The 10876-nt window shown below is 40.2% G+C and overlaps 1 long non-coding RNA gene across 1 annotated transcript; it reads right to left on the reverse strand.

Annotated features, from left to right (window-relative positions):
• Positions 1-326: 326 nt before the first annotated feature.
• LOC123058643 (uncharacterized) lies at positions 327-7368 on the reverse strand. The gene is made up of 3 exons (XR_006427257.1): positions 7315-7368; positions 6869-6945; positions 327-395 (listed from the first exon to the last, which is right to left on the reverse strand). It is a non-coding gene; the product is annotated as an uncharacterized lncRNA (long non-coding RNA).
• Positions 7369-10876: the final 3508 nt, after the last annotated feature.

Below are 10876 nucleotides of genomic sequence, written 5' to 3' on the forward strand. Positions count from 1 at the left end.
TCATTTCCTGCATGCTTTACCTGCAAATTAAAGTGGAGCTTGACCCTATTATCATGATGTAATGGACTCAAGTTATCAAAATGTTGTGGGTCTTACTCTTACATGAGAAGGCATCAAGGCTCCCCCTGATTGTACATTCACCAAGGTTTGGTTGATAAATGAACACATTTACACTGAAAATAGGCATATGTAATATGATACATTAGTATCAAGGAAATCCCATGTTACCATGAGCACGACGAGTTCAAGAAAGCAGAAAATATGTCATACCAGTCGAACGGGATGTATTATAATAGCTTCATGTCGAATGTCCTTGATACTAATGTTGAATGTCAACTCATACAAATAACTACCAGAACAGATGTGTGTCTAGAAGCTTAGCTTCATAATAAAATCTGTCAAATCAAAACATCAAAAGATAACTACAATGAGTTCATATACAGTCAACCAAACAAGTGACATAAAAGGCCAAAGCATTATTTTTCAGTGAGAAAATAAGTGAACAAATAATTCATTATAATTTCACCGTTACAACTTAAATATTTTAATAGACAAAGAACAGATTGTATATATTGCATTTTTATATGCGAAAATTTTATACCTCATAAAAACTATTTAGTAACTTAAAGAAATAGTAAACAAACAAAATTGTTTTAAGCATGTTTGGATCTTCTACATCTTCTCTGATTTATTAGCATACGTACTCCGTTGCAATCCTTCGGTGTATATATTAATATGAGTTAATAAATTAGATATTTCATTTTTCTGGGATAGAAAAATAAGATTGTATTAAATCTAGAGATATGATTACCCTAATAAAAATATAGTGCTTGTACATACCGACGACCACGGGGAGGAGGAAAAGGAAGTTTCTTATATTTCCTTTTGTGTTGTATTCACAAAACAAGTGGGCTGAAATAATGGAATCGGGAATATATTATCTGATACTGGGAGAAAGATCAGATCCGTCCACAAGTAAAAATATTTTATACATGGAAATGAATAACTGCTTTAATTAAACGATGTTGATCATTTGGAAGGCAATATCAACTCTCCAATGTATTAGATGTCATGGTAACAAAATGATAAACTCCATCTGCCTACTATTTAACCACCCACCCAAGTTCACATATATCCCATCTGCAATTTCCGATCGAGAACTAATTTTCTATCCCATGGAGGTGATCATTGGGAACGCTGCGCACGCACCCCAAGAGGGTGCGCCTGCGGCCCAGGAGGATGTGCCTGCGCCCATGGATCTTTTGCCCCCACCAATGCATGCCGTGGAAGATGCACTCGAATACATTTTTCACTTTATCATGGGCATTCGAGACCAAGATATATTAAAGTAAGTTGTCTTATTATACATTCTTTTGCTATATACAAATCATGTTGGAACACTCTTTTACACAGCAAGGAAAGATAGCTAGATGGGCAATCCTAAAATATTCATAGGTACATGTATACGTTTTTTAGTTGAATCCGACGCTACATGAACAATGTCATGCAAAGCCCATGAATTCAGGTTCTAGATTTGATACGTGTAGATACATCTAGGTGAGGACATAATGGCATCGTGCAATGTCATGCAATCTAAACATGAATTCTGTTTATAGGTTAGTATAGACAAAGTTAAACTAGAAGATGACCATTGAGGTCTTTTCCTAAATGTTCTTGGGCATTTTTTTTCCAGCTCAATATGGATAAGAAGCTCCCGGCCGTACCAGATCGACATCAGCCTCCGAATGATCCAGGACACCCTTTTTTCATAAAAAACTTCATCCTGAATGCTTCAACCTTGTTGTACGTAAGCTTGCGAGCGCTGAAGTAGAGAGGACCGCAGGCACCAACTGGGTTGGTAGCAAACATTATTTCGACTTGCAGTTTCATGCTTAGTCACAGGCCTGAGGTACTCCTGGATGACTCAAGGAGAGCGCATCACGATGCTGATTAACTATGTTGTGGTCCAGCCTCTTCCTAAATATGATGTGTTCAACTCTATAATTGTAAGAGACGCTCATTCTTAAAGTTAGTTTTACTTATTATAATAGCAATTGACATGTGTTGACCTGCCACAGTATCTACTCCCGTTGAAACTTTCGGATTCATCGTACGGGTTACTTATAGTCAACCGGCTGAGGAGGAGGGTTGTCGTGATGGATCCATCCTTCAACACGTTTGATCCTGAAGATAGCACTTATAACATATTAATGAGGAAGGAAATCACACTGCTGAAGGAAGAATTCAACACTGTGTTGCAGACTAGGATCGCTGGTTGGAATACCCAAATCATGGATTGGGAACAAGATACCATGTCCTGTGCTGCTCGTCGGTAATCTACTAAATTGATCGCATACATAAGATGCAGACCGTTATAATGTTTAATATTTTTTTGACGTAGCAAACACTCCGGCTTCTTTGTGCTACAGGAGATGGCCCACCAGATTGGTCGTTTGCGTAGCATGGGCTGGATGAACACTACCGTAAGTACATAAATTATGAGTTGATGTGTGCTAATTATTATCCAACCAGTTTATTAAATGATTGAGTTTTTGCACCTTTCCTAGGATCCAATACAGCTTAGACACCAAGTTACGGTCCAAATGTTAATGTTCAAAGACAATAAGCTGCTGCAAACATCCCGCCAGAGATTAGAGCGGCCCTGAGGGTTTTAAGCAACTGAAGATGGACTGATGCATGCAGATATGCCAATAATATTTTCCTATACTTCAGATTTGTTATGGATCGATTTGATAATTTTTTTTGATATGAATACTTAGATAATAACTTTATGGGGTCTTCTATAGACGTATGTTCAAAAAATTTAGGATGTTTTGGTATTATCAAACTATTCAAACTTTATGGTGTTTTGGTATTATTGAAGTTTGGTTTTATTACCATATTGTTGGATTATTAATTGATTTTGTTGCAACGTCATGAACAAATCATTCGGTTGTTTGCCATGAATGAGCCATTAGCCCCATTTGGGAAGCTGTACATGGATAATAGGGTTTGATGCTAGATGAGATGAGTCGCTAGGGTTTAATGTTTTTCCTAAACTAGGCAAATGCATGTGTGTGCACAGGATATTTACATCCTTCGGCGGCAGCATTGTGCCTCCAACTGTTTCTGCACCTACTGTCATTTTCCTCGAAGAGGTACAAAGCGGAAATCGTCACATCTATCAATTCCCGCATCCAGCTCAAAACCCCCTATCACTTCCTCTACCGTTCAGTTTTAGAAACGCTATCATCATGTAGAACATTCAAATAATATTAAAAAAACAATGGGCCGACACATTAGTAAGTTAATATCTATACTACTATTAACCAAATGAACATTTTCTTTTCTATAACCACCCCATTATGTGTACCAAGATTAATTGGTGCCATCAGATTATCCCACTTAATGATATCTAACGGCCTAAAACAGAGGTTAGGATTGCATGTAGCAATTAATTGACGGTCTATACTCTGCCGAGCGGATGAATATTCCCCTGCCGTGCCACGCTCCATTCACGAAAAATTCTGCCGAGGATCACTCCCCTTGCGGATCTTCCCGAGATCCCCGTGCCCCTCTCCCTCTCGCTGCTCTTTCCCTCAAAACCCCCACTGGTTTCCAGCGCCTCCAACCATAACTAACTCTCGCCCCCACCGCTCAGGTCGCCTACGGCAAACCAAAGAAGGATGTGGAGGCGGACGTGGGTTAGATATGGATCATGAGTGTCTTGGACGTCGACGAGCGGTCGTTGATGGGGCGGGGGTGGCGCATCAGGAGTTATCCTTCTTCCTCCATTATCCTATTCCACTCGCTTGCCGGTACCATGCGCCTCTCCCTAGCCCTTTGCCCTGACCTCTGCCACGCTAGGAATTTGAGATGTGCAGGAATACTGTAAGGAAGAAGAGAACGAGCAAGAAGCCGAGGTAGTGGAATCGGCATCCGAGTCGAGAGTAGGTGTTAGCCACGCTTAATGGTGCAGGTGAAGATAAATTCAGCCATTGCCTCTGACAGGCTTCGTTCTGTCGGCGGCGCGGTCAGAGAGCAGATGGCAGGAGCGCGCGGCCGGCCTGCTGTACGCGGTTGGTGCCTTGGTGTGCAGGGGCACGACTGCGCCCGAGCATGGAGAGGGGTTTCCTGTAAGGGCGTGAAGCAGGCGTGTTGTCGTGGTGCCGGCTTTGCTCTGCTCTGCTCATGGAGGATGCAGAGGGGTTGGCGGCTTTGGCGCTGGGAAGAGGAAGCTGGTTGTGCTCTCTCTTGTGGTTCAGAGAATATACTGTGCAGCCTGTACTATTCCTCTATGTCTTCCTCCCTGCTAATTCCTCTGTCTATAACAGTTAATTCCTGACTATTTGTGTGCACAGATCGAAATAACAGTAGCAAGGAAAACTTGGAATATGTGGGACCATGATTACACTCGATCTGTTTATCTCCCTCTCAAGTCACAGTTTGGTTTGTACAGTATATATGTTGGATCTAATGTTGATGTGTAGTGATTAATCATCCATTTGATTGAAAGTTCAGGTGGTCTTGGGGATCTCTATGTGGCAGAAGATAGAGATTTGGTGCCTTTTTGTTGCAAATATTTCTAGCTTTCTAGGTAGTTCTCAACTTGCTGCAATATTCAGTTGTTGTATGTGGTCCTAGGCTCACACCAAATGTTGAATCATAGCAGTGAATGTAAGTTTTATTCCATGTATAGTACGTAGCAGATTTATAGCTTACTATACTTGTATAAATCCTACAACTCCCACATTAACACACGGGCAGCCCTAAATAGTAAAGTCCATACACGATATGTCAAAAGATCCATAAAGTCATGAATTATATTTGGCAAAAATAACTATATGTAAATATCACGTCAATGCCTACTGATCAACATCAGCGCTAAAATAAAAAGTTGATTTCATGCATCCAGAATTAGTATTGGTTACTTTCACGTATTGAGAGATATCTAGGACTCCCAACACTGGTTGGAAAGTCCAAAGAGGGCACTTTCAAGTATGTAACAGAGAGCTCGAAAGGAAAAGTAGGCGGCTGGAAGGGGCAAGGACTCTCCAAGGCTGCAAGGGAAGTGCTTATCAAATCGGGTCTCCAAGTTGTACCGACTTTCACAATGAGTTGCTTTCACCTCACAAAGAAAATGTGCCGGAAACTGACATCAATCTCTTCGAAATTTTGGTGGGGGGCAATGAATGGTGAAAGGAAGGTACACTGGATCGCCTGGGAAAAGATGTGTGCGTCAAAAAGGAGTGGTTGAATGGGATTTCATGATCCGGAAGCTTTTAACCAAGCGCTCTTAGCAAATCAGGCTTGGTGTATTTTGCAGGTCCCATCTTCTCTCTGTGCACGAGTGCTAAAAGCGAGATATTTCCCTGAACACTCGATTTTGACGGCCACGTGTCCATCGGGGGGTTCTTTTACCTTCAGAAGCATCATCCATGGTAGGAACCTGCTCCGGGAGGGGCTCGTATGGAGGATAGGGGATGGGGCCAAAGTCAACATACACCATGATAATTGGATTCCTAGAAAAGGGAGTCTGAAACCACTAGGGCAGAACTATGTACATGGGATCACTAAGGTGGCAGACTTGCTTCAACAAGATGGTGTGATGTGGGATGCTCAAAAGATACACGACATGTTCTCACCAACGGATACAAATGACATCAAACAAATTGCAGTTGGTGGCCTGGGAGTGGATGATTTCCTAGCATGGAACTTTACAAAAAGTGGAGTGTTTACTGTCAAGTCTGCATATCATCTTCGAATGGCGCTGAACAGCACGAGGACCGGACAGTCGGGCTCTTCGAACTCTGTTCAAGGTCATAAGGGATTCTTGGGGCTGTGGGCTACAAACGCACCAGCAAAGGCCAAGATACACATGTGGAGAGTTATTAAAAATGGTGTAGCAGTTGGGGCGGAACTTCACCATCGTCGGATTAAGCCTGGCATTTTTTGTGTTGCATGTGGACGGGAAGAGACGGTTTACCATCGATTCTGGGCATGTCAGCATTCATCGCTGTTCTGGCAAACGATGCAGTCAGAAAAGGGAGTTATGATGGCGATCCCACCGTGTCAAATCGACTCTCAGAGTGCATTGGCGAGCTGGTTGCTGGGATGGTTCGCCGGGGCTACCGATGGGGAGAAGGAGGCGATGATTCAATCGGTATACGGCTTATGGTTGGCTCGCAACGCAGCAAGAGGCTGTAAGAAGATAGCATCTCCGCATGAAATAATGGAATCTGTGTGGGAGCATATGTGCGAATGGCGATCAGTTCATGCTCCCAAGGTGCGTGTTTCAGTTCCCAAAATAACTGAGAGATGGAAACCTCCTGATGAAGGTTGGCTCAAGATCAACTCAGATGGTGCCACTTCGAAACATGGCAATAGCGCTGGAGGCGGGGCTGTCATTAGAGACCATGTGGGAGCTTTTACGGGAGGATTCTGCCAACATTTTCAACATGTAGCTGACCCGGAAGCTGCAGAGATCCTCGCATGCAGGCAAGCGGTTCAGTTTGCACTTGAGAGGAACGTGCAGAAGGTTCATTTGGAGCTGGACAACCTAGGAGTCGTACAGATGTTAAAACAAAAGGAAAAGAACTTGTCTGTAGTAGCGCCATGGATACAGGATATCAAGGTGATGCTCGATTCAGTGGAGGAGTTCAGAGTTTCATGGGTAAGGAGGTCTACCAATGTGGCCGCGCACAAGCTAGCGAGAGTAGGTGTAGGTGAAGGGAGAAGTGAGCTTTGGCTTGAATCTCCTCCAGATTTTATCTTAGATGTAATTTCAAATGACATTCCAAACTTTGTTTAAGAAATAAAAGCAGCGGCGGGTTTTTCCCCTCAAAAAAAAAGAATTAGTATTGGTTACCTTTGGCATTGGGAAACCATGGAGAAACTGGAATTGAAAGCATTCATCGAACTTGTGTGGTCTCTCAGATATTACAACTGCAAAAAGTATATTGAGACTGTACATTAATACCAAATTATGGAATGAAGTATTAGTACAAACTGTTAAATCATACAAAAATAGTTAAGCAGGAAAACGATTAGTGTGCATGCCAATTTATTTTTGCTGTAGCTAAACTTGGCATGCAAGCAATGAAAATCTTTTATTTAATTAATACAATAATTTAATTCTTTAGTAAGTTATGATTTTTTACATCTTTCCTTATTTATTAACAGGTGTGCATTTGGTGGAAAAAGGAAATAGATATGCACCATCAACAATGGTATATATGGTAGAAAACAATGTTATATATGGTAGAACTATATTCAGCCATGATCTGCTACCCAGTTATTCTCCGCATGTCCTACCTATATATGTTAACCTTGTCTGCCATCCCTCCTCCCCCTCCTTGTTCTTCCTTCGGCCATCACAACAACGGACCTGGAGGACAATTTCTCAAGGAGTACCTTGTGTAAGCAAGGACCATCTAGAAGGCGAGTTCCTCTAGGTACGAACAATTATGGATCTTTATCTTCTCTAAAAGTGTAATAGTTGTTATATTAGGATCATGTTTGGTTGAGGTATACTATCAAAAGTATGTTTTATCTTGCATTTTCTGTATGTTCGCCTACAAAATTATGCATGCACTTCTGAACACGTGATTTTCTAAGGCACATTTTATAGCAATAAAAGCATGCATGCAATTCTTAACATGGCAGAGAACAAACAAATAAACAAACACTTATGAAAATCTTAATATTATGACAGTCATAATAATAAGTCCTTTCATGTAATAAAAGCCCTATGCGTTGCACCGGGTGTACAAAATGTAAATCTATGCTTACACAGTTGAAAAAAACTACGAACAAACAACATTGCAATCAGTCAAACAGCCATATTAGAACAAATAATTCAAACAATTTTGGTTAAAAATATTTGTCAAACATCTAATACCTTTTAAATTTGCAAATCCCGTACCATTCGTAGGAAACATACACATGGATATGCTCTTACTTGATTTTCCACATGGCAAGTTGAAATAATTTGTGTTGTATCAAAAGTATTGTGATAAGATTTAGGATCAAAATTGATGAATGATTTCGGATTAAGTAGTTAACAAAACAATACAAATAGATCTCATTGTTGCATGCCTAAGGCTCAAACCCAAGAATACACATGCACCCATAGTGAACAATAACCAGACAAATCATGAGCAAATTCATTCAAAAAGATTGGCTGCATGTTCTCCATTTATAATTCACAACCAAGAGTCAAGTCATGGTCGTAGGTAAGTTTCATAGCTTCATATATATTGAGCCTTAGCTGGAAAAATAGTTGGAAACTAAAAAATTAAATTAAATTGATGGTCATGGTTGGCTGTCAATTAGTGTCAGTGTTGGCAGACAATGATACACTAACCATCGAGAAACGAACTTGCTACTTAAATTACTTGTTGGTTAGAAGAATAGATCCATTATAGAGTTAACAGAAGCTTTTAGAGAGGAAGACTCATCTTAGCACCGTCATAGGTCCGGCCGGTGATAGCGTTGGGGACTTGGTGACGAACTGGCAAACCATGCCATGTCTGGTAAACACTGGAACATATCAATTTACTATGTGTGAACTAATTATCCATAACTACCTTAATTAAAGTAGTAGTGACTTAGCTCAAAAACTAAAAAACATGATCCAGATCCCACAATAGTTCCATCTACAAATAAACAACCAAACATCCAGTGACAACCACTGTGCTAAGAAGTATCAAACTGAGCACACCTCATAGCAGTTCATATTTGTGCTAAAAAATATATGATTGAGTAGAATAGTTAAGAGCTCGTGAAAAAGGAATACTGAACATTGCAGATTTGTATTTGATGAGCAATATGGAAAGTGATGAGCAATAACAACAGCATACCTAGAACTCTCGTTCTTTCTCAGTTTTACACATTGCCCGAACTTATCCAGTATATATGTATTGTACTGCCACCATCAGTTATATATTGGTTACTTCCTAAAAAAATATGTGTTAGTGTTGGTTCACTAATAACCTGTATGGCAAGTTGTTTTCATGCATCCAGTATTAGTATTGGTTACCTCTGGCATTGGGAAATCATGGAAAATATGGAATTGAGATCATTCATCTAACTTGTGTGATCTCTCATATATTACAACTGCACAAAGTATATTGAGACTATACATTACTACCAAAATATGAAATTAAGTAATATTACAAAAATAGCTAAGCAGGAAAAAGATTAGTGCGCATGCCGTGAATTTCTTTTTGCGGTAGCTAAACTTGGCATGCAAGCAATTAAAAGTTATTTATTTAAATAATACAATAATTTAATTCTTTAGTAAGTTCTGATTTTTTACATATTTTCTAATTTATTAACAGGTAACCATTAGATTGAAGAACGAAATAGATCTGCACTGTACAGGTATATATGATAGAACTAGATTAAGCCATGATATGCTACCCAGTTATCCTTCGCATGGCCTAACCATATATGTTCACCTCCTCTGCCATTCCTCCTCCCCCTCCTTGCTCTCCCTTCGGCCATCACAACAGCCAGACCTGGAGGAAAATTTCACAAGGAGAACCTTGTGTAAGCAAGCAGCATCAAGGAGGTGAGTTCCTCTAGGTATGAACGATTCAGGATCTTTAGCTTATCTTAAAGTGTAAAAGTTGTTATATTAGGATCATGTTTGGTTGAGGTATACTATCGAAAGTATGTTTTATCTTGCATTATCTGTATGTTCACCTACAACATTATGCATGCAAATCTGAACACATGATTTTTTGAAGCACATTTTATGGCAATACAAGCATGCATGCAATTATGAACATGGCAGATAACAAACAAATAAACAAACACTTTTCAAATTATTCATAATGGGCCCCTCATCCAACTTCCACCACTATATAGAATTAATACATTAAATTTGTCCTTAATAGTACTTTAAAAAAAAGCATACCTCCAAAATTCTGGATCTTTATCTTCTGTAAAAGGGTATGGGGAACAATTAGGAGGCCAGCATCTCATGGTCACCAAGCGACTCAAAAAATGGCCCTTCATGCTGAAAATAAGGCAATATCCTCCATCAGTTTGTTTTGCAATGACAATAAATAAAATCTACGGTCAATAGCAGGCCATGTGCATTGCTACGGGCCATGAATATATTTTGCCCGTGCGTTGCTACGGGCCATGAATATATTTTTATCAGTTGCATATATAAATATAATGCATGTCAAAAAATTTCATGCATAGAAATGATAGCACGTAAAAGTAATTGAAATCCACTTCACTTGTAATGTACACATAGAGCAGTCATCCACTTCACTTCACTTGGTGTGTTTAAGATATTTATGTACAATGTGAGGAGGTTGTTTTTAACTTCATTTCCCTGGTACAATGTAAGTCACATCCTAATTTTAGTGAGCTTTAAATTGTAGGCTACCTATAGATAATTTGGTTGGTGTTTTCCTAAAAATGACTGCTAGACCATGTCACATTGATGTCACTTCATAGAAGTTGTTGCTTTCTTCTTTTCTTATGGAAAAAAGCAGCCTCTACTCACTCACCGCATAGCCGCCTCCTACTCTTCCCACATAGCCAGCCAATCACCGAGTGTCGTCGCATCTCATCTCCCCGCCACAGTGTCGTCGACGCCATCTCTCCCAGCAACCTCCCCTCCATGCCGTAGTGAAGCCCACCCGCTCCTCTCTCCACCATCTCCCCCCTCATCCACGGCATCGCCAGCCCCCTTCTCTCCCTGCCAAGACATTGCCCGCCTCCTTCAACCCCTGAAAACCTCTCGCGTCACTATGTTCAACATTTCAAAATTTCTGAAATATCTTCAATTTCAAACAAATGATTAATGTTGTCTCTAAGGTCAAAGCTCATTTCTTTCTCATATGTCTAGGTGTAT

This window comes from Triticum aestivum, chromosome 3A, assembly GCF_018294505.1.
Source record: "Triticum aestivum cultivar Chinese Spring chromosome 3A, IWGSC CS RefSeq v2.1, whole genome shotgun sequence".
NCBI lineage: Eukaryota > Viridiplantae > Streptophyta > Magnoliopsida > Poales > Poaceae > Triticum > Triticum aestivum.